Source organism: Mirounga angustirostris, unplaced genomic scaffold (assembly GCF_029215605.1).
Source record: "Mirounga angustirostris isolate CCGP_5_RB_7025 unplaced genomic scaffold, mMirAng1.0.hap1 SCAF_11, whole genome shotgun sequence".
NCBI classification, from domain to species: Eukaryota; Metazoa; Chordata; class Mammalia; order Carnivora; family Phocidae; genus Mirounga; species Mirounga angustirostris.
This window is the reverse complement of record NW_026991719.1, coordinates 9,436,418-9,442,828: the sequence shown is the minus strand read 5'-3', so window position 1 is coordinate 9,442,828 and position 6,411 is coordinate 9,436,418.

Sequence of the window (6,411 nt, the reverse complement as noted above, 5' to 3'; positions counted from 1 at the left end):
AAATCATGTGGCTTTAAAGCCTCAATATTTACTGTTTGGTCCTTTACAGAAGAAGCCGGGCCTCTCCAATGAGAAGTCTTTTTTTTTCCTCCAGCTTTACTGAGATAAAATTGACATGTAACTTATGTACGTTTAAGGTGTACAAAGTGTTGATCTGATACACTTACGTATTGCAAAATGATGACTACCATGGCATTAGCTAACTCCTCTATCATGTCACATAATTACCATTTCTGTCTTGTGGTGAGAACAATTAAGATCTACTCTCTTAGCGACTTTCAAGTAGATAATACAGTATTATTAACTGTAATCACCATGCTGTACATGAGCTCCCCAGAGCTGGTTAATCTTATAACTGGAAGTTTGTACCCTTTGACCAACACCTCCCCATTTCCCCCACCCATGGCCCCTGGTAACCACCACTCTGCTCTGTGTTGTTCTGAGTTTGGCTTATTTATTTTTAATTTGTTTAGTAATCCCTACACCCAACGTGGGGCTTGAACTCACAACCCTGAGATCAAGAGTTGCATGCTCCACTGACTGAGCCAGCCAAGCACTCCTTTGGCTTTTTTAGATTCCATACAGTATTTGTTTTTCTCGATCTGGCTTATTTCACTTAGCATAATGCCCTCAAGGTCCATCCATGTTGTTGGAAACAGCACGATTTCCTTCTTACTCGTGGCTGAATAATATTCCACTGTGTGTGCACACACGAGCACACACACATCTTTTTTCTTTTTTTTTTCTTTTAAAGATTTTGTTTATTTATTTGAGAAAGAGTGAGAGAGAGCGCGTGCATGAGCAGGGGGGTAGGGGCAGAGGGAGAGGGAGAAGCAGGCTTCCCGCTGAGCAGGGAGCCCGATGCGGGACTCGATCCCAGGACCCTGGGATCATGACTTGAGCCAAAGGCAGACGCTTAACCATCTGAGCCCCCCAGGTGCCCCACACATCTTTATTCATTCATCTGCTGATTTGATGCTTCTCCTCCCAACAACCCATTCTTCCCTCTTTACATAGCTCCACTAACCATCCAGTTGCTCGAGTCAAAAATATGTGAAGCATCCTTGATCCTGACCTTCCCACTGCTTTTCATGTGCTGAGACTGTCGGTTCTGTTTGCAAAGTCTCGATCCAAGCCTGTTCACTTCTCTCCATGTCCATGGCCACCAGCCAGCCCCAGCATGGACCTCCTCCACAGTATTTTCATATCTTAGCCTCCTCCAGCCCCTTTCCACACAGCAATCAGAATGATTTTTTAAAATCAAACCTATTTGTATCATGTCACCCACCTGCTTAAAACCCATCTATGGCTTCCGATGCTACTTGGAACTGGGCTGTGCCTAATCTGCCAGCTTCATGTGCCCTTCCCTCACTGACTTTCAGCTTCTCTAGTCTCCTGCCTAAAACACGTATAAGTCTTCTGGCCACAGGACCCTTGCATATGTGCCTTCCTCTCTCACAAAGCTCTTTCCACTGGCTCCTCCATCACAGGCTTGACTCCTTTGATCTCTTGGTCTCAGTTTATAAATGTCATTTCTTTAACCTCCCCTCAAACCACAGGTCTCCTTCCTCTCCCACCGCCACTCCAGTTTGTCTTTTTCTCATTGCTCCCTGTGTGGGCTGCCATCATAGCATTTATCCTAATCTGTAATTATCATCTCACTGCTTTTATGTGCACATCGCCTCTCTGTTCCATTAGTAACTAGACTGTAAGTAGCACAGAGTCAGAGATTGGGTCAGTCTTGGTCACAGCTTTATCCTCAGAGTCCAGCACAGGGTTTGGCCAGAGAGTATTTTCAGCTTTGCCAGCTGTAGGGTCCCTGCCACAAATACTCAAGTCTGCTGCAGCACAAAAGCAGCCACACGGGGAAGCCAATGCACACGGCTGTGTTTCAGTAGAACTTTATTTATGGGCACTGCAGTGTAACTGTCGTCTTATTTAATGTGTCATGAAATATTATTCTTTTGGGGTTTTTTTCTTTTTTTTTTTTTTTGCCTCCAACCACTTAAAACTGTAAAAACCATTCTTAGCTCAAAGGCTGTACAGAAGCATTTGGCCATAAGTAGTTTGCCAGCCCCTCATCTAGCACATTGCTTGGCAGATTCTCCCAATTTTTTTCTTTCCTTTCTTTTTTTGGAAATAAAGAAGACATGCAGGGAAGAACTTAAAAATGAGAAACGTTCTCCAAACAATACTCCTTAAGTGTGCATTCAGAGAGGACGCAACGCATGGTTAGACACAAATGTGATTATTTTGCAATTGACATGATCCATATAGACCGCAACCAAAAGTCCCTTCATCGCTCGGCAGCTTCCGAAAGATCCACTTCCCTCTGTGTTGTGCAGACACGGCCACTCTCGTAAATACCAGTGATAAAATAGGAATTAATATCAAGTGACCCCTAGAAACTTCTTAGAGAGATGACGAATAACTCAACAAAACATGTCTATCTGATCATTATATAATACGGGACACACACACACACACACACACACACACACACCCCCCAAAGCTTTCCAGTTTTACCATTGGCTTTTTGTTCCTCTGGATTCTGAATTGCCCCAACCTCTTCTTCTCTTTCACCAGAACACAGAGACCCTTTTCCTTGGAGGAGCGGGTCTTGACCACGAGAAGAGCACCCAAGTCAGCGATGCGCATCTCCGTTGACTCGACGCTGCTCTTTACACCGCCAGCCATTCTCGGTTCCCACTGCCATTCAAGTCATCAGAACTGTGATGCTAAAACGATTTCTCTTTGTTCTCCTGCGCTTTTGTTCCTCAGGCTCAGAGGTGTCCGTTCAAACGAGACTGTTTATGCCATATAATTAATTTAGCAAAGGTAGTGGGGAAGTGTTGAGATCAATGATTCCTCGTGTTTATTAAAAAAAAAACACCCTTTATTTAAAAAAAAAGTTTCTTTCTATAAAGAAAATGAATAATTTTTGAAAAAAAGAAAATGAGTAATTTTTGAAAACTTTTTTTTTCTCCAACATAGAACTCTAAAGGGGGTGAAAGAATTCGGAATGTACTTTTCTGAAGATTTATCATATGTAAGAATCTGATTTACAAGCACAGCTTTTTAGCAAAAAAATGTTCCTTTCTCTGAATGCCAACTTACGACAATGATCTACATATCAGTTCTCAAAAGCATGATGTGATTTTCTTGATCTTTTTTTTAAAGATTTTATTTATTTATTTGAGAGAGAGAACGAGATAGAGAGAGAGAGCATGAGAAGGGGGAGGGTCAGAGGGAGAAGCAGACTCCCTGCTGAGCAGGGAGCCGGACGCCGGACTCCATCCTGGGACTGCAGGATCATGACCTGAGCCGAAGGCAGTCACTCAACCAACTGAGCCACCCAGGTGCCCAATTTCCTTGATCTTTTGAAAGAAGAATAATGTGACCTTAATCAGGCTTGAAAAAGTCTCAGCTCAAGTGTCTTTGGGGAAAAAGCCACGCTTAGTAAATTATTAACCCCACTGGCACTCCTTCAAGGTTATGCTATCATAGGTAAGAGAGGGACTGTAGCCAAGATCACGAATTTTAGTTCAAACACACTCCTCTGGAATATTTAGACCCTTAAATTTCAGGTGCTTTAAATTCGGTCAATAGAATATATTTAATAAACACCTCTACTGAGTGAAATACAAAGCACTAGCTATAAATCATCTCAGTTTAATATAGAAAAAGGTTGCTCGTGAATTCCTTCATTAACGGAAACCCCAGAGGGAACATGAGTCCCTAGTATGCGCCACACTCCTTCACATACAGACGTTCAGTTCTCCCCACAACCCCGTGGGCTATGGAAAACTGAGGCTCAAAGAAGGTTAGTAAGGCATTCAAGGTGAGTGGTGGGCAAGCATTTGAACTCCCCTCTCTGTTTCTTCTTCCTTTTTTTTTTTTTAAGATTATTTATTTATTTGGCGCCTGGGTGGCTCAGTTGGTTAAGCGACTGCCTTCGGCTCAGGTCATGATCCTGGAGTCCCAGGATCGAGTCCCGCATCGGGCTCCCTGCTCGGCGGGGAGTCTGCTTCTCCCTCTCACCCTCCCCCCTCTCATGCTCTCTTTCTCTATCTCATTCTCTCTCAAATAAATAAATAAAATCTTAAAAAAAAAGAAAGAAAAAAAAAGATTATTTATTTATTTGACAGCAAGAGAGAGCACAAGTAGGGGGGAGCAGCAGAGGGAGAGGGAGAAGCAGATTCCCCACTGAGCAGGGAGCCCGATGCGGGACTCGATCCCACGACCCTGAGATCATGACCTGAGCCAAAGGCAGGCACTTAACCAACTGAGCCACCCAGGCGCCCCTCCCCTCTCTGTTTCTATGTTCCAATTTTTTAATATGTTGAAACACAGAATCTAATTGCTCACTCTTCAATATTGGATTTGGGAACCAGTGGGATTCTAGACACCTGATGACAGCCACCGGTGAAATAAATATATTTACAACTGCAGTGGGAATAAAATTAATATAAAAATCCATACACACATAAAATTATAAGTGTGCTCCCTGTATACTCTAAATAAATGAAACTATACCAACCCCAAACTGCTTACCAAGTAGTCTAAGCGGTAGCATATCGCTCACTGGATTTCGTAATAATTTTCAAATAATTTCTGATTTTTTAGAAAGGGTTGATGTGCTCTGTTACTTGACGCAGCTAAATGATGCCTCTGTCCGAGCCATGATGTAACACAAGGAACCACATCTAACTCTTCCAGTGATGGTCCCCTTAAATGGATGTGGGCCCCAATGCCAGATCTTGGATTTGTTGCGGCCCAGGGACCAGCAGGCTGGGTGCCCCAGATCGGAGCCTGTGAATACCACGACGTTCTTCGGCACAGCACGGACCAGGAGAACTATGGCTCTGCAGATCACGAGGCCACCAACACCCCTTGCCCCAGCCTGCTGGGCACCCCCGCCCCATTGCCATCACTAAGTACCCTCCACCCCACTGCCCCCACATCCCATTGCTGCCAGGAAGCTCTATTATCTGGTGACTTCTTATCTAATCAGCAGAGAGTATATGCTAACGGCAACATTATTCTCGCCCTGAATTTACTCTCAGCCTCTGACGAACCCACAGCAAATTGATGAAAACATTTTTCAGCTGCTTTTCCTAGCTGGGATATTAATATATTTAATATCTCTATAACCGGGGCGCCTGGGTGGCTCAGTCGTTAAGCGTCTGCCTTCGGCTCAGGTCATGATCCCAGGGTCCTGGGATCGAGCCCCGCATCGGGCTCCCTGCTCCGCGGGAGGCCTGCTTCTCCCTCTCCCTCTCCCCCTGCTTGGGTTCCCTCTCTCGCTGTGTCTCTCTCTCTCTGTCAAATAAATAAATAAAATCTTTAAAAAAATATCTCTATAACCTACTGAGACACACAGCCACTACAACGCTTGGTTATCATGCCGTTCAATGACAGGGCGGTTACCATCCACTAACGAGTTTGTATTAGAAGGCAAGTTCTTCAGTCACTATGTTGCATATGTAGCATAGACATATATCCATGTCAGGTTGAAACTGCTGAAACTGCTGACAGTCAACCATTTCCGACCGGCCCAAACAGCAATTTCGAAATGTGTGGTTGCACCTGCCAGTTCTAACAACTTGAATGGCGGTACTGGGTACACCTGGGGAATCGGCTCCCTGACTGAGATAAACGTGCTTCTCTCTCGGCCTCTCAAGCAGAGGCAATTTAGTCCCCCAGTAGTGCTGAGGCTGAGAAAGCCCGCTCTAGGCTAATCTGTCGACTAGCTGGCCACGCCTGGGTGTGCTACCCTCGCTTGCATTTTTTTTTTTTAAAGATTTTATTTATCTATTTGAGAGAGAGAATGAGATAGAGCATGAGAAGGGGGAGGGTCAGAGGGAGAAGCAGACCCCCCGCTGAGCAGGGAGCCCGACGCGGGACTCGATCCCGGGACTCCAGGATCATGACCTGAGCCGAAGGCAGTCGCTTAACCAACTGAGCCACCCAGGCGCCCCTACCCTCGCTTGCATTTCACATCGCTCAGTTTCTTCGGGCCCTACCTTTGTGCTGAATCTCGACTAGTACACCACTTATATTTCATTAACTTGGTAAAGACAAAACAATTGGAAACCAGAAGCTAGGAAACTGGTAGACCACAGATTAAAAAAAAAAAAAAGCAGCTCTACTGCGATTGTAAAACATTTTGGGACGCTTGGCTGGCTCAGTTGGTAGACTGTGTGACTCTTGATCTCAAGATCGTGAGTTCAAGGCCCAGGTTGGGTGTAGAGCCTACTTAAAAAAACAGACCACAAAACAAAAGAAAGAAAGAAAGAGAAAACAAATGAGTAATGCCGTTGTCTACTGCCTACAGGGAGTCCAGGTCTATAGCAGTGGGCCCTCATTTTTTCCAGACTTTTCACCTAAAACCTCCCCTAACAGATCCTC